This window comes from Sturnira hondurensis, unplaced genomic scaffold (genome assembly GCF_014824575.4).
Source record: "Sturnira hondurensis isolate 20B ecotype Veracruz unplaced genomic scaffold, ASM1482457v3 Scaffold0019433, whole genome shotgun sequence".
Taxonomy (NCBI): Eukaryota; Metazoa; Chordata; class Mammalia; order Chiroptera; family Phyllostomidae; genus Sturnira; species Sturnira hondurensis.
In genome coordinates, this window is record NW_028092064.1 from 645,896 (window position 1) to 666,998 (window position 21,103).

The 21,103-nt window shown below is 40.4% G+C and overlaps 1 protein-coding gene across 12 annotated transcripts in view; it reads right to left on the reverse strand.

Annotated features, from left to right (window-relative positions):
- AMBRA1 (autophagy and beclin 1 regulator 1) overlaps nucleotides 1–20,262 on the reverse strand; it is a 182,921-nt gene extending 162,659 nt beyond the window's left edge. For 8 of the 12 annotated variants that reach the window (XM_037027957.1, XM_037027954.1, XM_037027953.1 and 5 more), the window contains exon 1: nucleotides 20,043–20,261. The gene's annotated coding sequence lies outside the window, so the exon portion shown is untranslated. Of the gene's footprint in view, nucleotides 1–19,829; nucleotides 19,859–20,042 lie in introns of those variants that run through there. The other 4 variants (XM_037027956.1, XM_037027958.1, XM_037027949.1 and 1 more) reach the window with 3 other exon arrangements.
- Between the last annotated feature and the right edge of the window lie 841 nt (nucleotides 20,263–21,103).

Consider the following 21,103-nt stretch of genomic DNA (forward strand, 5'->3'; position numbering starts at 1 on the left):
CGGTATTGTAAGAAGCTCTGAGAACATTTACCTAGGAACCCTCATAAACCCCAGGACAGATGAGATTACCCACCAGGCATAAAAATAAAACCTGGAAAAGGCTAAGAAATTCATCTAGGTTCATAAGATGGGTCAGTCGCCAAAGCAGAATTTGAATTCAGGCTTTTCCTCTGATACCATCAGAGCTTGACTCCCAGTCGTTGGCTCAACAGATACTGTGTTCAGTGTTCTGCAATGTCAGAGTCAGCCCAGGTCAGGCTCTTGGCTGACCAGAAAAGGGAAAGGAAAAAGTTCCCTGAAGGCTTCAGGAAAAGAAGTCAAATGATTAAGCGCAGAGCTTTTATATTAAAAGGTCCAGATGCCCCTCCACCTTGCCAATCACATTTCTCAGCCAACCAAAATAAGAGACTGGATTTAAGATCTAAGTCAGCCCTGGCTGGCGTGGCTCAGTGGATTGAACGTGGGCCTGCGAACCACACGATCGCGGTTCGATTCCCAGTCAGGGCACATGCCTGGGTTGCAGGCCAGTTCCCAGCAGGGGACTCATGAGAGGCAACCATACATTGATGTTTCTCTCCCTCTCTCCTTCCCCTCTAAAGATAAATAAATAAATAAAATCTTAAAAAAAATAAAATAAATAAAAATAAAATAAAATAAAAAGATCTAAGTCACTTTAAGCTCTGATTAGAAGCTGTATTCCATTTCCCCAGATAAAAAACACTTAAGGGCAGGGGAAAGGATGCAAAAGCAATGACAGACAGCTAAGTGTTTACTGAACATCTACTATATACTCTGCACTATTCTAGACACTGAGGATATACCACAGTAAACAAGACCATTCCTGTCCTTAAGAAGCAGGATTATTTATGTAATTATCTGATTATTTATGTGATTAAAAACTGGTGATACTTTAAAGTATTGATAAATACTAAGAAGAAAATATGGAAGGCAATGTTTTGGATGGAGCAGATTAAAGAGAAAAACCAATAGTTTAGAATTACTCCCTATTTTTTATGAATATGACCCTAAGGAAATATAAATAACCCAGAAGAAAATTGTTAATATTTTAATACAAATTAATACAATAAATATAATCCAACATTACTGCCTGTTTTAAAATAATCACATATAATAAAATTAAACTTGAAATAGCATTCAAAGAAAGTATCCTTACCTCAAAAATAACAATAATCTTAAAGCTCTGTAAGTACACGACAGAAACATCCCAATACTTTATCCAATTATCAACCAACTGATAAAGTTAAGTGGCAGAACATACCACATTTTTAAATACTTGTAACATTCATTGAACATTTGCTACTCACTTGCAGTGCTAAGCACTTTCCCACACAATGTATCATTTATTTCTCACAATGACATGCGAAGATAGGTACTGTTATTATCCCTGTTTCACAAATCATAAAACTGAGGCTTAGGTAAGTTAAATGATTTGCCCACATGGAAGAGCTTAAAAATCAAATCAGTTGCCAAAGTGCATGCATGCTCTAACCACCTCACCATGGTGCTTCTATAAAACAGGCATTAAACCTCAGATAGAGAAAAAAACAAACTTTTTCATGTCCCCACACCTAGAAGGTCATAATTATAAAAAGCTGATTCAGGAGACAGAGAGAGGTAAAGAATAAATCCAAATGAATCAGAGTCAGAACACAATGACTCATTCTATAACCTCAGGCAAATTCCATGTTATCCCTGCCTCAACCTACCTATCTCTAAGGGAGCTAACTTCACGAGAGCTAACCATATTTGCCTCCTAGTGGGTTTTGAGTACTAATATGTGTTAAGGTATACACAAATCATGAGATGAAAGAGACAAGCAAAACCATAGTGTTATTACTGCTTTGATGCCAGAGCTAATAAGCGCCAGAAATCAAGGTAAATAAGTTATGTACACAAAGAATGTAGCCCTGGCTGGTGGAGCTCCATGGAGTGAGTGTTGGTCTACAAACTGAAAGGTCACTGGTTCAATTCCCAGTTAGAGCACAGGCCTGAGTTGTGGGCCAGGTCCCCCAGGTAGGGGCATGCAGGAGGCAACCAGTTGATGTTTCTCTTACACATCAATGTTTCTTTCTCCCTCCCTCCCCTCTCTCTAAAAATAAATAAACAAAACCTAAAAAAAATGAAGAATGTAGGGTTTGAGCCCTGACGAGTGTGGCTCAGTTGGCTGGGCACCATATTGGGGGTAACTGGTCTAGTTCCTGGTCAGAGCACATGCCTGCCAGGACAAAAAAAAGCAGTCACACAAAAATGTGTACACAAATGTACATAGAAGGTTTATTCAAAATAGCTAAGAACTGGAAAAAAAACTCAGTGTTCCTCAATGAGCGAATGAGTAAACAAACTGTGGTGCATGCAAACCTTGAAATATTACTCAGCAATTAAAATCAAATGAACTACTGGCTCTCTCCCTCCTGGGAGCAAGCCCACACCTTTCTTCCCTGTCAGGTGTACACCACCTAGACTCTAAGGGTCCCCATGAGACTAGCAACCAGGATAGCAATAGGCAGTGGACACTCGTCTAGCAGCTCATCCTGGGCTAACCCACTGACCCCATCTCCAGGGCCCCCTTTTCTCTGACTTTCCAGTGAGCCAAAGCAGTCCCGCCCAGGCTCGCTCTTGTCATTTCTTCTATTATAGCCCCTTCCTTGTTTCACTGTCTCCATCTTTAATAAATGTACTCTCAAAAATCAAAAAAAGGGAACTATCGATACATGCCACTTGGTTGAGTGAGTCTCCAGAGAATTTTGCTGAGTGAAAAAGACCAATCCAAAAAGTTACTTATTATATGGTTCTACTTATATAACATTCTTGAAATAACAAAGGGAGACAATCAGTGATTGCCAGGGATTACAGATGGGACTGGGGTAGGGAGAGGTGAGCCACATTTCCCAGTGGATATTTTTCCTTGATTCTATGCACAAAGCTTTACTGCAACTTCATCCACCGTACTGTAATGTCTTTATGATTTAGGGGTGGGAGTGGTTACAAAAAGGCACCAGGAGAGTAGTCTGCGGTGATGTTCTGTGTCTAGACTTGTATCTCGACTGTATCAATGGCGATGCCCCAGTTGTGATAGTGTGCTACAGATTTATGAAATGTTACCGTTGGGGAAACTGGGTAAAGGGCACACAGGATCTCTCTCTCACACACACTTCCCAGCAACGGTATGCAAATCTACAATTATCTCAAAGGAAAACTTTAATTTTTTTTTAAAAGGTAACACATGCTCCTTATAACAAGTAAAACAACAGTCTGTGGTCTATCTCCCTCCCAAGCCCTCCCATTTTCACCCTCTTGAGATAAACATGTAATTCACTGCTCATATAAACATGCATGCATGTAATAGTTCTTGTTTCCCGTATCAAAATGGGAACACATATATTACATATTACCCTGCAGCCTACGTTCTTCATTTATTATCACTATGTTATAGACAGCTAAAAAAAAAATCTTTGAGCATCAAGCAAGATGAGAAGCATAGAGTATTTTCTGACTGGGACAAATCAAATGTTTACGATGCTAATGTCAATAGCTGAGTCAGCAGCATTCAGTCAGAGTAAAAGAGAGACTATTTAATATAGAAGTAACATTCTAAAGAGATCTGCAAAAAAATAAAAACAAGGCCCTCAGTAGCTATTTTAGGATCCCATCCCCCACCCCATAACTCCACCATGAAACTATCCTGTTAGGCTCACAAGGAAGAAATGCTAAATGATTTCTTTTCAGTACAAAATTGCAAAAGGAGATAATACTCCGACATACTCAAGCTACAGCAAACAAACTTCTGTGAAAATATATTCCTCCTTCAAGCAAAATGTATAAATGTATTATTGATCCTTTTTAAAACATCCATTTGTAATAACAGCTGCTACCATTGTTAAGTGCTAAGATCTCTAAATCCTCCTCCTACCTCACTCCAATTTAACATACAAACCTGGAACAATATGAATTTACTTGTCCATGATCAAATGGGTAGTGTGGTAAAGTTGGAGTTCAAAGCTATAAAACTAGTGGTTTTTCTACTTTACCAGGTTTTTCTATATTATTCCATGGCAAGAGAAGAGATTCAATAAATTTAATAAGTGCGTTTCGGTAGAAGCAATTTTCTAAATATGTCTACTGACTTTGACTCATTTTATTTCCATGTATCATATTTGGTGGCGGGGGTGAGGTGGGGGCGCTGAGGCAGGGGTCCGGGACTATACTCTGTGCCAAACCCTATGGTAGGTGACAAGGTCAAAGATGGGGGGAGGGCGTGGAAACAAACAAGCAAAATTTAAACAAACAGCAAAGGCCTCCAACTTTCAGTCTAGTGGGGATACAATACATTGTAACTATCATAATGAAATGTGGCAAGTGTTACATCCTCAAAGAAGTACAAAAGTAGTATGGGTTTGAAGAATCCAACTATCCTTCCAAAAGCAAATGATAATCTCTCCCATTAGCTTCCTTACAATTGTTTCATTTCAATTTTGCTATTCTTTTTAATTTTTTAAATCCTTAACCAAGGTTATGTTTCTTGATTTTAGAGAGAGAGGAAGGGGAAGAGAGAGAGAGAGAGAGAGAGAGAGAAAGACAACATCAGTGTGAAAGAAACATCAATCTGTTGCTTCTGGTACTCGCCCCAACTGGGGATTGAACCTACATTTGTGTCCTGCCTGGGAATTGAACCCCAAACCTTTTGGTATACTGAACAATGCTCCAAACAACTGAGCCATCTGGCCAGAGCACTTTTAATTTATTGATTGACTTGAGAGAGAGAGAGAGAAGGAAGAGAAGGGCAGTGGAATGAGGAGGAAGAAACAGACAAACATCAATTTGTTACTCTACCCATTCACACATTCATTGGTTGATTCTTGAATGTGCCCTGACCTGGAATTGAACTTGCAATCCTGATGTATTGGAACAATGCTCTAACCAACAGAGCTACCCAACAGGGCTCTGTTCTGATTATTCTACAAGTGACTTATTTCCCTCCTTGATCCCTGGGCAAAAGGTCTATAATGTTCTTCTAAACAAAAACACTCCCCTGGACATGCTCAATAAGTAAGAGTAAAGCTTGCCAGCTCAAAACAGGGTAAAGCTCCTTCTCCAAAAATAATACTGTGATTTTTTTTTGAAACTTTGGCAATGAAGTTAAAGTATTTTTAACATTCTTGGTCAAAATCATGGATGAACAGAATTAAAAGTGACTCAAACATCATTCTGAACATAAGATATTAAAAAGTTAAATTCACCTGTCCATTGGGAACAAGACTAAGGGCAGCTGTGAGACAAAAGCCCAGGCTTCTCAACTCATACAGTTTCTCAACTGTATGAGGTTCCTTTCCAAAGCTGCTTCTTTCAAAGTTCAATGAAAATAAACTTAATGAAATTCAAGTCTTCTCACTTCAACAAAGATAGATGCATCCATGAAGAAATAACCATGCTCAATTTAAAGACCAACTTTAAAATGCACTTTAAAGAGTAACTTTATCAAAAACAAACATGCTAAGCTCCCACCATGGATGCAGGGAGAGGTAAAGGGCTGCCTATCCTTGATACAGCAGGATCTCTTCAGGCATTTGGGAACAATTCTAGGATCCCTCCCAATATAGGGAGGGGTATGTCAATACACTAAAAAATTGCAATCAACATCATCTTAGCAATAGCTAGTATTCAGGGGGTACCTACCATAAGCCAGGCACTTTACATATTATTTCTGATCCTTGCCACTCTTCAAAGACAGGTGTTATCACCCCATTGTACACTTGTGTGCACCAGATTTAAATAAGTATCCCCAAATCCCATAGCTACCCAGGGGTGGGACTAAAAATCCAACTCTTAAGTCCATGCTCTTTTCCCACTACTTTATTTTCCCTAAGGACAGAATAACTGCACTTGCATACATGGCTGTGACATCAAGTAACTTCAAACTTTGACAATTTCTTGATTGGCAGTTATATAATTTAGCCATTTTTTTTAATATTCAGGTTGTTTTAAATAATTTTCTTTCATGATTCCTCAGTGGTCTTCCAGGCTTTATTTTTTTTCTCTTTAAGAAGCAAAACCCTTTTTCAAAATGAAATCTTATGTGAAAACACTAAAACACAAAACAGATCAAAACTGAGCTGCTCTGACTTAAGCAGAGTGTTAGGACAAAAGATCTCCCTTACTCTCACAGCCATCTCTGAGCATTTCCAAAGAATACAACTTGAAAAAAAAAACACTAGCTTGAAACACAGACTGCATTTTCCATCTCAGATTTGCCATTCACCATTTATATAACCTTTGGCAAGAAACGGTCTTACTTTTTCTGGTCCTTTACAAGAGATACCACTGTCCACTTTATAGGCCGTAATGAATATTACGTGGAGGGACAAATATAAAATTCCCAGGACACAGTAATTTGGTATTTCTCGAAAGTTAGCTCCCCTCTCTTTTATCCCACAGAGATAACAGTTGTTGCCAATTCAAGAAAACTCAATACAGTCCCTGGTGGGGTACCTCAGTTGGTTAGGGTGTTGTCCTGATACACCAAACTTATGGGTTTGATCCCTGGTCATGGCTCATACAAGAAGTACTCAAATCAATGCATAAATAAGTGGTGTAGCTCAGTGGATTGAGCACGGGCCTATGAAACAAAGGGTCGCCAGTTCAATTCCCAGTCAGGGCACATGCCTGGGTTGCATTACAGGTCCCTGGTAGGGGACACATGAGAGACAACCACACATTGATGTTTCTCTCTCACTCTTTCTCCTTTTCTTCCCCTCTCTCTAAAAATAAATAAATAAAATATTTAAAAAAATAAATGGGGGGGTTGATGTTTGCTCCTCCCCCCACTTCCCCTCTCTCTCTGTGAAATCAATAAGCTGGGAACTTAACATTGACTTTAATGAATACTTTTATATTCATGTTCTGAAACAGAATCTAATGTTCATTTGCCAATCTTCTGGGCTTCTATTTCTCCAGGCACCACAAACTAAAAATATGTTTATGTTATGTGCAGCTTCATCTAAGTAATTTTAACCTCACATTTCCTAAACTAGTTAATAAAGAATCTATTACCTTAATCCGTTATTGACCACGTGTTCCTATTTCTACATGTATAACAGGAGCCCAAATTAACTTCTCTAGTATCTAAACCCAGCCAACAATGTTCAAATATCATACTCTACAGAAACCACAGATGTTGGCTTTGATCCCCATGCTGTAGAAAGAAAATCATAACAAAAATACATCATACAAAAAATAAATAAAATAAAAATTAAAAATTCATCACATAGCCATGAAAACTCATTTGTGATAAAGAACACAATCCTCAGCATAAGATTAAGCATGTTAACCACCTATTTTACCAGAAGATCTTGAGCAATTCACCCACTTGCTATTATTTCTTCGTAAGGAAAATGAAAATATATTCATTAAAATGCAGAAATACTGTTTTGATTAACTATCACACAACCACATTCTGGGGTTAACAGGGACTTCAGCAAGTCATCTTTGTTATCTCCTTAATTTCTAAACAAGCCCAAATCTAAATCATCCTAGAAAGATAGATACTAAGTCTTAGGGGAAGATAATTTCACAACCTCCCTTGGTAACATTCCAGCATCTTGCAGTCAGGAAGTTCTTTCTAATTTGTAAGCTATCTCCCTTCTGTTGCAATTAAAACATATTCCCTCTTGTCTTGTCCTCTATGGAAAGCGAACATCTGCTTAACAGCACCTGAACAATATCTCTTCAAGACATTATAAAATATAGGAAGCCCATTTCAAACAGCTTCATGTAAATGCAACATGTCTTTAAATGGGTCACCTTAGACAAAGAACATGATTAAGTCTTAAATTCCCAGCTCCATCACTGACTTGCTCTGAAGATGATGCAGATGTTGTGCCTCAATTATACCATCAGTAAAATGCAAATAATAAAGCCAGTATGTTAGGGTAACACAGTTCCTCAAAAAATTAAACATACAGGAAAAGATTCCCAATCCCACTCTAAACCCAGCCAACAACTCACAAATCACACACACTCTATGGCCCTGCAATTCCACTCATAAGCACATATCTAAAACAACTGAAAATAAGTACATGTACACACAACTCACACACAATAGCACTACTGAGAATACCCAAAAGGTGAAAACAGTCCAAGTGTTCAATGACTGAATGGATAAACACATTATGGTATATACATATACAAATGGCTATATGTATATTACATGATTCCATTATATCAAAAACAGGCCAACCCATAAAAACAGAATTGGAGGTTGCTGGTTTCCAGGGGCTGGTGGAAAGGAGGAATAAAAAGAAGCTGCTTATTTTGAAAAGAGGTTTTACTTGGGAGTGTTGAAACTAAACAGAGATGTCAGTTACACAACACTGTGAATATACTAAATGCCACTTAATTATTCACTTCAAAATGGCTAATTTTGTGTTACATCAATAATTTTTTTAAAGAATGTGAGGCCCAGGCTGTTATAGCTCAGTGGATTGAGCATGGGCTTGTGAACCAAAGGATCACGGTTTGATTCCCAGTCAAGAGCACATGCCTGGGTTACAGGCCAGTTCCCAGCAGGGGACGCACGAGAAGCAACCATACATTGATATTTCTCTCCCTCTCTCCTTCCCTTCCCCTCTAAAGACAAATAAATAAAATCTTAAAAAAAAAAAAAAGAATGTGAGAAGAGCTAACAAGGAAGATATGCATAAAATGCCTAGCCCTTCCCGGGAAAGTCACAATATAAAATTCCAGGTAGAAGGGTAGCCAAATATTTAATGTTATTTCAATATAGCCAACTAGACTATGAGCAAAGAATATGTAAATGGGAAACAAAATAGAAACCAAAATCAGGACTAGAGTCACAATTATACAGTATCCTATATGGAAATAAGAGCTATTAAATAAGTGAATGAATAAAGAGGTAGAGTAAATAATTAAGCATATCGGCTAATTAACTATAGCAACAATAACACAGGAGAACAGTAAGAAAAATACAAGTAAGGAATGAACTTTAAAAGCTAATACTGCCCTGGCTGGTATGGCTCAGTCAATTGAGTGCGGGCCTGTAAACCACATGCAGTTCGATTCCTAGTCAGGGCACATGCCTGGGTTGCTGGCCAGTTCCCAGCAGGGGATGCACAAGAGGCAACCATACATTGACATTTCTCTCCCTCTCCCCTTCCCTTCCTCTCTGAAGATAAATAAATAAATAATTTTTTTAAAAAAAATTTAAAATGTAAAATAAATAAATAAATAAATAAAGCTAATACCAAAATACAAAGACCCACTAGGTACAATAAGGTACAAAAAGGTTAATAATAGCCAAGTTCAAAAGTACATAAACCCTAAACTCCCAGGCCACATATAGAAACCATGGGAATCATTACCATCCCCATTTTGCAACCATCCTCATTCCCTCACCCCTTTCTCCTTTAATACATCCTCCTGGCATGCACCAACGCTAAGCAGTCAAGAACACAAAAATGAAAAGGTATTGTTCCTATCTTGATGGACCTTATTGTACTACTTCTTCTTAAAGTATTACTCCTTATGGGAAGGCAGACATTCTAATAATCAAAATATACAAACCATTTCCACTACCTCCCTTCCCACTTCTTAAAATCACTCCAATCTGGCTTCTTGCCCTACTTTACTCCAACATTGTTCTTGCTACAATTACCAATGATTTCTATGTTGCTAAAATACCAAAATACAAGTGGATCATTTCCTTCTTGAAACATGCTCCTCCTCTTTCAATTTCTGGATTTTTTCTCTTAAGTTCCTTAGAGATAGATCCTGAACACTCTTCCTAATAAACTATACATACCTTTCCTCCAGGTAATCTCCATTTCTCTTGCCTGTATATACCACCTATATACCCAAAGCATCCAGATTTATTTCCAGCACCACTTTGAGCCTTAGCTCAAAGGCTGCTTGCCTGATGTCTCCACTTGTGTTTTCCTACATCTCACATTTAGCAGGGCTAAAATTGAGGTCTTCATCCCACTCCCCAGCTCTAATCAAAATCTGCTCCTCCTCCGGTGTTTCCATCTCAGAAATGGCAACTTTAGCTACCCAGATGCTCTTGCCAGAAATCTGGGAATCATACTTGACACCTCTTCCCACATATACTATCCATTAGGTCTTGCCTGTCCTGATTCCAAAATATCTACTGAACCTTTCTACTTTCCTCCATCCCCACTGCCTACAGCCTAATCCAAACCATCATCATCTTCTGCCCGGACCACTGTAAGACATTCCAACTATCATACTTTCCTCTTTTCTCTCTCCAAATTTTCCAGAATTTCCAATTTTTTTATCCAAAAATTTCCACAATGTACCCAGAGAAATCTTTTAAAAGCATGTAAGGCCACAACATTCATCTTAAAGCCTTCAAAGGCTTCCAATTATACTTTAAAAAGAAATCCAAACTCCTCAACATAGTCCTGCTTTAAGCCTCTATCCATGTACTAAGCCTCTTTCCTTCCTCCTCCACTGTATTCCAACCACACCAATCTCCTTTTGGTTTTTGAAATGTGCTAAGGTCTTTCCCACCCCAAGCCTGTCCTATGTGACATTGCCTTTGCCTTCCCTTTTCATCCTTCTAGTCTCTGCTTAAGTATCACTTCAGAGAAACCTCCCCAAAGCTCCAATATAATTCATGTCCCTCTATTATAATCTCCTTTCTACTTATCCATCATGGGACTTGACACACTTTGCAATTACACATTTACTGGTGCTTTTTTTTTTTTTACCTGATTCTCTCCTCAGGACTATAATCTCTATAAGGGCATGGACAATGTCCATTTTTTTCACTCCAGTCTTAGTACAGTGGCAGTAGTTTAGTAAGTTTAGAATTGTTTGTAGTTTAGAATCAATATAATTCAGGGACTAAGAGCAGGGGACTCTGGAGCTAGTCTACTCGGGTTTCAAACTCTGGTTCTGCTACTTACTAACTATGACTTTGGGCAAACTACTTAGTCTTTCTGTGCCACAATTTCAATATCTGTAACATGGGAAGAATAAAAGTACCTACGCCATAAAGCTGTCATGAGAATGAAAAGAATCAATGACACAAAGCACTTAATATAGTACCTGGCTCAAAGCATTTCAATAAGCACTGGTTCTAATCAGTTCTTATGGTATTCGCACTACCTATCACAGAGGCAGACATTCAATAAACACTGACTGAATGAATGAAATAAAAAACAGACTCCACTATAATCATTAGGTTTTTCTAATGACAGAGAAGGAATATTACAAAGACTTATAGAGGACAACAAACAGTTAAAGCAAGGACTGAAGCAATTCACAACTCATAATGGGTAAAGAACCATCTCTACTGGATTCTTAGTCTTTACCATTAGGCAAAAAATACATTAATTCTTCCCAAAGTTTACCCAAGGCAATTTGGTAGCTTTGACTTTTCCCTAAATATCGTTATTTTCCATGTCTTTACAATCAACTTCAAAATCCTTCAAGCACTAATCATGTTCAAATAGATGGTAAATCACTGTTTAAATAGATGGTAAAACTCGCCCTGGCCAGTGTGGCTCAGCTGGTTAGAGTGTCCTGTAAACTGGAAAGTCGAGTGTTTGATTTCTGTTCAGGGCACATGCCTAAGATGCAGGTTTGGTCCCAGGTTGGGCACATAAAAGCAGCAACCAGTCGATGTTTCTCTCTAGAATCAATGTTCCTCTCCCTTTCTCTCTCCCTCCCCTCCCCTCTCTAAAATCAACAAGCATGTCCTCAAGTGAGAATTTTAAAAAATTGAAAAAATAATATAAAACAAATAGATGGTAAAATTCAGATGCTAATATTTTCTACCTATTTTACAAAGAAATGTTCTTCTGTACCTAAAATATCTCTGGTCTGTTTTGCTACTTGTATTACAAAATCCTCAAAATTTTGCCACCTATCTTGTATTTGGAACTCATTCAGACAATGCTGCTTTCTAGGTTTCTCTCCCCCAGTAAGGACTTTACCTCATATTTTAATCTGAAGGGCATTCAGGGGAAGGAAGCACATACATGCTGCTTCAACTTCCAACTCCCTATTCAGGTTTTCTCAAAACACCCTAAGCTTCAATCTAAGTATCACTGCTATTTGTTCTCCTTTTGAAGGACATATATGACAAGATCTGTCCAGAAAAAGTCCAACCATTGTTAATGTAACAAGAACAGTTTGTATAAAACCAATGTAACCTGGCAGTCAAGGAGAAAGGATTGGAATGTGCATGCACGAACAATGACATTTTCACAATATTAGTCAGTGGGGCAGTGGACACTGCTGAGTAAGCATCTGTACTGTGTGGCCATCACGTTTAAAATGACTGAGCAAGTAGAAAGTAGAGCAAGGCATCTGCATCAAATTCTGCATTAAGCTTGAACATTCCTCCATGGAAACTATTTGGATGATTCAGAAGGCCACAGCTATGGGCAACTGCTGATTGGCAACTTCACAACAACACACCTGCTCATGCATCACCTCTCCTCCTCTTGTGCAGAATTTTTTGGCGAAACATCAAATCACCCAGGTGACTCAGCCATACAGCCGAGACTGCCCTGTGACTTCTGGCTTTTCCCAAAACTAAAATCACTTTTGAAAGGCAAGAGATTTCAGAACACTGATGAGATTCAGGAAAATACAACAGGAAAGCTGATGATGATTCCAACAAAGGATTCTGCAAAGTGTTTTGAACAGTGGAAGAGACACCAGGAGAAGTGTGTGAGGTCCCGAGGGCCTAGTTTGAAGGGGACTAAGGTGCCACTGTCTTATGTACATTGTTTCTTGTATCTTGTATCTTCTTCAATAAATGCCTCTATTTTTCACAGTACATGGCTGGATACTTTCCAGAAATATCCCCCAAATCAAACACGCATATCAGTCCTCTTCAACTCAACAAAATTTTAGATGTTTCATTATATCACTGGCATACATGCCTAAAATAAAGTAACTTTGATTCATGGAAGAATACACGTTTTATCCTGGGAAACTAAAATAAACAAATTAAGAAATCATTAAATGTGAAATCTACTTCAGTTAATTCTACAGATAAAAATATGATTCCAGGTTTCCTCAGCCATACCAGCCACCCCGAGGGACGTGGATCTACAGCCAGCACCATGTCACGACTGGAGACAGCGATGGCCTTGATCATCAAGGTCTTCACCCAGTATGAGGGCGCAGACGGCAACTTTCGAAGCCTGAGCAAGGGGGAGAGGAAGGTGCTCCTGGAGAAGGAGCTGCCAGGCTTCCTGCAGAGTGGAAGGGACAAGGAGGCCGTGGACAAACTGCTCAAGGACCTGGACGCCAATGGAGATGCCACGGTGGACTTCAGTGAGTTCATAGTGTTTGTGGCTGCCATCACAGCTGCCAGTCAGTCGTACTTCCCACAGAAGGAACTCAACTGAGGCCCTGCAGACCTGGATTCCTGAAGAGGGCCCAGGGAGCAGGTCCCTGGCTTCCAGAAAGCTCTGGGCAGCAATTATTTCTCTGGGTTGAGCGAGCTGATGGCTGTCTAATAAAATGCTTGTGAAATGAAAAAAGTATGATTCCACTCTCTACAGTGCTTGTTCCCCCTTCCTCAGTTCACAATTCACTTCTCAGCCTGATCCGGTTCTGCCTTCCCTCAAGATCACTTATGGATTATTACTGATGGTCTCCTTGTTTCCAAAGCCAATTATCAATTCTCTATTCTTTTTTTAAATTATTTTTTAAAAGATTTTATTTATTTATCTTTAGAGGGGAAGGGAAGGAGAAAGGGAGAGAAATGTCACTGTATGGTTGCCTCTCATGAGTCTCCTGCTTGGAACTGGCCTGCAACCCAGGCATGTGCCCTGACTGGGAATCGAACTGTGATCGTGTGGTTCGCAGGCTGGCGCTCAATCCACTGAGCTACACCAGCCAGGGCTCAATTCTCTATTCTTATCTAAAATGACCTCTTGGCAGAAATGCAAACAAGTAACAAGCTTCCTTACTTTTTTTTTTTGACTGAATGATTTGGTAGGGGGAGAAACATCAATTTATTGTTCTACTTATTTATGCATTCATTGGTTGGTTCTTGTATATGCCCTGACCAGGGATCAAAATCACAACCTCAGTCTATCAGGACAACGAACCTACAAGGTCAGGGCCTAAGCTTCCTTACTTTTCAAAAATTCCTCCCCAACCCCCCATTTTCTTCAGTGTGACACTGTTGGGATTTTTCTGATCCCTCACTGGGTCTCCTTTTCAAAACCCACAATTTCTCCCCTTTGACTCAATCTTTAAATGTTGCTACGTTCTAAAGCTCAGTTCTTACCCTCTTCTTTTCTATATCAAAAGAAAAGAAAAAAGAGAGAGAGAGAAGGGAAGGGAACAAAACAAAATGAAACAGGAAAAAAAGAAAAGGAAAAGGAAAGAAAAAAGGCCCTGGCCAGGTAGCTCACCCCAAGGTGATACACCATGGTTATAGGTTAGATCCCTGGTCAGAGCACATATGAGAATCAACCAATGAATGCACAAATAAGTGGAATGACAAATCAATCAATATCTCTATCTCTCTCCTCTCCCCACCTTCCTCTCTCTCTCTGAAAAAAATTTTTGTGAATTTTTTTTAAAAGGAAAAGAAAAAAGAGATAACAATTAGCACTAAGAATGTTTGCAACATCTTTTAATTGTTGCTCCCTGGCCAGATAGTTCAGTTGGTTAGAGCACCATCCTGATGAGCCAAGGTTATGGGTTCCATCCCAGTGAGGACACATATGAGTCAAACCAAAGGATGGGAGTCAACTAATGGACGTGTGCATGAGTAGAGCAATTGGTCAATGTGGATGAATGTCTGTCTCTTTCTTTCTTTCGACGTCCCCTGCCTAAAATCGATAAATAGCCCTGGCTGGTGTGGTTCAGTGGACTAAATACCAGCTTGCAAACTGAAAAGTCATCGGTTCAATTCCCAGTCAGGGAGGGCACATGCCTGGGTTGTGGGCCAGGTCCCCAGTTGAAGGTGTGCAAGAGGCAACCAATGAATGTTTCTCTCCCTTTCTCCCTTCTCTCTAAAAATAGATAAATAAAATCTAAAAGTTATTTAAAATCAATAAATTAAAAATTTTAAAGATACTTTTAATTCTTAGAAGAAAGGCACCAAACAAGATCTTAGATATTGTTATATAAACACTCAGCAGATGCTACATTTTTCCTCTCTCAAATTCATGACAATTCTCTTAAGTCTGTTGCCTTATGTAAGGCACTTCAGCTTATTCCCTGCTACAAATACACCTGAAGGCATGTCATGTATCTAGTGTTTGAATTCACTGATCCCAACTTCCAAAGAATAGTTATTTGAGGAAAAAATGAGAACTAATTAAATTTAGGTCACATTAGAATTAAAATATTAAACTCGTTAGGCAAGCACGCCAGATATTTACAAGCCCTGGTTATCCTTTACCACAGCAAGCCCAGTATCATCATACATTAAGTATTAAGTAACAGACAACTATTACATGTAGCAATCTTAAATGAAGACTTCCACTGTGATGGCAGCAGGGGGGAACTATAATTTACTGAATGGTGGTATGTTGTAACCACAACTTTAGGGGGATTAAGGATGTCATGACTGGCAAATGCAATCCCCGTGAACACACAGTGCCCTCCTCACCCCTTCATCTGTCAGCCCCGGATTGTTTCTTTCAGAGCACAGCCTAAATTTCAGTATTCATCAGATACCCAGTCAACTGTGCTTCCCACTGGAATAAGAGCAAGAACCCTCATGTCTACCTTTGTATACTGGCATCTAATGAGCAATCAATAAATATTTGCTGGATGAACAAAAGTGTGAAATGGTAAGGGTTGAAATACAGGCTCATAACAAAAAAATAGTTCCAAAGGTATAGTAGGCATACTTCATACCTCAGGAATAAACACAGTAGAAAAAAACACTCAATGAAGAAGAGGAAAAGTTTAGTTGGAGAAGTGGAAATATCAACCCCAAGAGCAAAGGAAGAGACAGAGCAAGCTGGAAAAGATTCTACATTAATCTACAGACACACAAACCAGGACTGACTGGAAGAGAGGGGTAAATATGCTTAGTCTCATTCCATCTAAACATGCAGCACCTAAATTTCATATTTCTCTAGCACTTCCATGCACTTACTCCTTTCCACATCATGCTAGTAAGCTCTTTCAATGATGGTTTAATGTTTATCACCTCTATTCTTCTTTTTAACTGTCAAGCATAATGGAGGCTTGAAAATAACAAGTAGTCCAAGAATCTAGATGACATCTGTTTATTGTTGCTGTAAGATAGCATGGAAGTTAACATTTGAAGAGCACTTTATCTTTTCAAAGAAGCTTCATGTACTTTTTCAACAGAAGAATTATGATAGAAGTGTTCTCTTTCCCATTCTTTAAATATAGACTCATAACCCTGGCTGGTGTGACTCAGTGGATTGAGTGCCAGCCTGCAAAGTGAGGGGTCACCAGTTCGATTCCCAATGAGGGCACATTTCTGGGTTGCAGGACAGGGGTGGGGGTATGAGTGAGAGGTAACCATACAATGATGTTTCTCTCCCTCTCTTTCTCCCTTCCTTCCCTTCTAAAAATAAAGAAATAAAATCTTTTAAAAAAATAAATAAGTGACTACAGACTCATAAAAGCATTCAAAGCCTTGGCTCTCAAGCCCAGCTCTGCTATATACTTGCTATATGATCTTGGTCAAACTATTTACTCTGAGTTCAGTATCCATCAGGAAAATAAAATCTACCTTGAAGGACTATTACGAGTATTAAATGAGATTAAACACATGTAAAGGATAGTAATCTTCCCCACAACCTCCTTTAAAAATTTGTATAAGACTTCTCAGCTAGTTAAGCTGGTAAACCTAGGACTTAAACCCTAGTCTCCTGATTCCTTAATCTTTTTTTTCCCTTACCACATCAGTTTCGCAGATTGCCACATACATAAATACACACAGACAGAAACTGATCACAAAATTTTTTACCTATCAGTAACTAATTTTAGTTTTGGAAAAAGGAAAAATATATATCTAATTAACTTGAGGGAGAGAACAGGCTTTAAAATGTAAACTATAAATCACTCTTAAGCCACAGAACAGGTTGTACCATAGTACCTCTGTATAAACAGAAATCATGACAAGAAACAGAAAAGTCCTCTTTAGGTTTATGAGGAACAATTGGAGAAAGAAACAAGAATGACCTATGATTAAAGGAACTTCACATTTTGGGAGGTTTTTTTTCCGTGGTTGGTTGTTTTTGTTTGTTTGTTTGTTTGTTTGTTTTGTTTTTTTGTAGTAAACCAAACCACTGGGCGAAAAGATTTGCATCTCATTCCAAAATAACACTATGGTCCCTGACTGGTGCGGCTCAGTGGGTCGGAAAAGGTCGCTGGTTCAATTCCCAGTCGGGGCACGTGCCTGGGTTGTGGGCCAGGTCCCCAGTTGGGGGGTATGTGAGAGGCAGAAGATGAGTGTTTCTCTCCCTCTTTCTCCCTCCCTTCCCCTTGCTCTATAAATAACTAAATAAAATCTTTAGAAAAAGCAAAACTATCAAGACATAGTTTTATCTTTTTAAAATATTTTATTTATTTATTTTTAGTGAGAGGGGAAGGGAAGGAGAAAGAGTGGGAAAGAAACATCAATGTGTTGCTGTCTCTCCTGTGTCCCCCGCTGGGGACCTGGCCTGCAATCCAGGCATGTGCCCTGAGTGGGAATCGAACCAGCAACCCTTTGTGTCACAGGCCCGTGCTCAATCCACTGAGCTACACCAGCCAGGTCTAAAGACATAACTTTAAAGGAGACCTAAGTGTGGTAACAACAAAACCTTTTCTCTAATTCCTTTAAGAGTGAGATAAATTATCAACATAAACTGTCAACATTCATGAAGACCCTTGAAGACCATAAATGTGTAGACTCAGTATTAATTAGCAGCTTAAAGGACCATGATGAAAAATATAAGTTTCATAAGCTTCTTAATACATGTTGAAAATACTTTGAAAATATATAGTATAAAGCTATTACTTTTCTAATGAAAATAAAAAGTTACTTTCAACTGATACACATGACTCCTTCCAGGGCAGGTTCGAGAAGACATTCAAAGAAGTTCACATCTTTACTAAATCCCAGAGAACGTTCTCACTGAAAGAGAAGATAGAATTACTCAGCCATATCCTGAGACTATAAACTTCTGAAAGGAAATGCCAGAGGACAGCTTGATCTGACACTGACGGAACAGCACAAGATTCAACCAAGAAAAAGAAAAGTTGAGTGAATTTCTATCACAAAGCAGGGGAGAAGCTGGTAAGAAGCTATATTCGTATAACCTCCCTACCACAACCACCAAATTTCTTTTCCTCCTCAATTCAACTTAAACCTCTGCTAATTATATTTCCTATAAAAACATAAAAGTGTTCCTAGCATTTGTTTCGGACTCTCACAGCCAGCTCCATTTACTACGTAGTGTTCACTAGGAGCTGATGAGACACTTCACTGCCTCCAAATTCTGGGCAAACCCACCAATCCCGGGGCGGCAGTGTCCCTCCCTTCTCTCAAGTCTCTGCTTTGATACCAAGTCTCCTCCACCATGAAAGCCTTTTTCAGAGAACACACATTCTGACCCCAACTGCCCGGTGTAGAGTCTCCAGGAAGCCGGTGGTGGTCTGGTGGCTCTTCGCTAATCCCTTCCCAGGAGCTGGGAGTCCTGGTAACTAGGAAATCACTCCTCGCCCAGGGCCCTTCATGCAAATCTTGCTGACCTCACCGAAAACAAAAACAAAAACAAATTACAGGAGCAGCGATCTTTCCACTCTCGTGTTGGATTCTAAAACTACTGAAGGAACCTTAAAGGCTCGGATAGCTCCTATCCAAGGAGGAGGAAATTAAATTTAGTCTGTGCTCCTTTCAAACCCCTCTCCTACTCGTTCTACCTTCTACGGAAATACTTCTTCAACCTAGAACGACCTCCCCGCTGGTTATTTTTTCCACACGTTACACAAATTAGCACCACGACACTGAATCCAAGGAAAATAAAATGAGTTAAGTACACTTAGTCCCAAAGTCTCCAAGTTGGGAGACGAAAGGTAAACATCAGAGAGTTCCCAGAACGTCGACTTTCAATGTAAATATCTCAACATTTGCGTGAGGGTTACACACGCAACTTTTTCAACTACGGTACATGCAGTAACTAAATCGCGACTCCAAAGTCGGACGACTGCTCAGAAAAAGGAACCCTGGGCTCGGATTCTCCTTAGAAACCAAACTCTCAGGACAGACATCCGACTTCGGGATCGTGGCCGTCAGACCTTAACCCGTAACACCGCGGCTGGAGGGAAGCAGAAATGGAAGCATCAGCTAGGAAGCAGGCTAAACGACCCACGAAATTTTCTCCCAAGAAACAGAATGGAAATTGGCATGGTTACTCTTGAAAATAACGCAGACGTTGAGGAGCAAAACCGACAAAAGGTCGCACCGTCCCTTCACTAGCGGAGTCGCCGGTGACCGGTCCATGTTCCCAGGAAGGAGAAACCAAACGGCGGGTCGCGTCTTAAGATCGCTGGGGAGGCACATCCCAGACCCCAGCCTCAGTTTCCCTGCCCCCACCCCCGAAAAGGCGAGAACAGAACACTCCGCTCAGAGGAGCCGGAGGACCCGGCTCCAGAGCCCCTCCAAAGGCCGACCTCATCGGGGGTCCCGACGGGAGAGCCCGGGCGGGAGCGAGGAGAAAGGAAGCAGGGTCGAAGCGCACAACGCCCTGTGCGATCCTGGGAAGCCATGTCCCCCCACGCCGGGGGTGACAGCACCCGCCCCGGACCCGGCAAGCCCTGCCTACCGCACCACACCGAGCAGCCCCAGCATCGCTCCCTCCTTCCGGCTTCTCCCTCAGCGCCCGCCACCTCTCCGACCGCGCCCCCGAACGCAGCCGGGAAGCTCCTCCTCTGGCCGCGTCTCCGCAGCCGACCCGCCCGCCCACCCGCCGGCGCCAAGGTCTCCTCAGCCAGACGGCGGAAGGATGCCGGGCCTCCCAGGCTCCTCCCGGGCCTACCTGCAAGGCGGACCGGGGCTCGGTTTGCAGCCCAGCGACGCGACGGAGCCACGAAGAGAAGGAAGAGGCAGCAAGGAAGCGAGGGTCCGCTCTACCGACCAGCGGGAGAAAGCAGCCTGAGCGCGGGGCCTCGCGGGTATAAGTCAGCCTTCGACCCGGCGCCGCCGCCGCTGAAGAGACATCAAGCAAGAAGACGGCGCAAAAGATCACCGAATACACGAACGTTCCAGACATCAAAGGAGGAGCGCCCGCGCAGTCGTTCAAGGACCTGCAGTCGAACGCCGAAAAACATCTCGGTTCTACTCGAAGTCCGGCTCCTGTCCAAGGCATAAACAAACAAACCCAGATGGGTCATAAGCCAAGGAGTAAAGAAAACCTGTTTCTGCCATTTTCTGTGTCGGTTGCCGGCTAAATTGTTTAGAGAACTGGAGGTTTTTTTGAGAGTGTTAAAGAGTGTCCATAGCACAGTAACACTTGTCTGAACTATATAGTGCAGCTACTACCTTATGGACTCCCAACACTATCCCAATTGAGCAAATTTGATATTTAGTTTCCTCGAGGACCAGTGAAGTAAAAAAAAAAAAAGATTTTGGATAGATACATAGATATAAATATTTGTATGTGTACACATACATATGACAAAGGCACAGAGAGAGAATCCAGACTGAGGAACAGTGAAAAGTCTATTAAAACTCCAATTTAGATGTCAAGAAGCCTAGCAAGAAGCTGGGAAAATTTAGGGTTGTGTAGTCCTTAAGACAGGGGAAAGAAAAAAAGTAACACCCGTTACTGCCTATCTCTTTTATTTTTTTCGAACGGCCTAAACCACAGACAAGTTTCTTACATAATGGTCGAGTCTCTGGGTTGAGAACCTGCCAAAGTGTGTTGGCATTTTCATCGTCACAACAATAGCCTCTTTGTGGTCTCTTAGTAAACAACCAAATATGTTAGGAACAAATATGGATTAATATGTAGAACCCAGGTACAATTCAAATAAATCGAACAGTCAGATGAGAACAAATATTGATTACCAAGCATTAGCAATAATACAGTTTACTGCA